The following is a 714-nucleotide window of genomic DNA, read 5'->3' on the forward strand; positions in this document are numbered from 1 at the left end:
TATATACCTAGATAACTCATATATAACCATACATACATACACATACATATATGCGCACATACGTACAAATTCAAACTCCCTAACAACAAACACATATATATGTAGGTACATGTATACTATTTCTCCCACTATTTTTATATTTTCCTCAAGAATATTCTAGAAAACTGTAATTTAGATTATTGTTTTCTTTTGCTTTCCTTTCTTTTCTATAAATGTTTCATTCGCTTTGCTTTTTTTTTATTTATTTGCTTGCAGTTTTCCAATCCAGAAATACACATTTTGAAAACTACTCCGAGTACTTAAAATGACAAATAGCTGTCATTGTATAACAACTGGATTTACCATCATCGTAGTCATCATCTTCATCCCATCATCCTCATCACTATTATCATCCTAACCATCATCATCTCCATTATCCACATCATCATCATCATCATCATCATCATCATCATCAACATCATCATCAACGCCACTACCACCACCACCACTACTACTACTATCATCATCATCATCATCGTCATCATGATATATGTTACGTACGGCATAATCGACATGAACACTCTCTCCAAAATCAGATCACTAGCTTTTGCTACGCCAGTTCGTACCACCATCATCGTCATCACCACCATCATCGTCATCACCACCATCATCGTCATCACCACCGTCGTCGTCGTCGTCGTCGTCGTCGTCGTCGTCGTCGTCGTCGTCGTCGTC

This window comes from Octopus bimaculoides, chromosome 12 (genome assembly GCF_001194135.2).
Source record: "Octopus bimaculoides isolate UCB-OBI-ISO-001 chromosome 12, ASM119413v2, whole genome shotgun sequence".
NCBI lineage: Eukaryota > Metazoa > Mollusca > Cephalopoda > Octopoda > Octopodidae > Octopus > Octopus bimaculoides.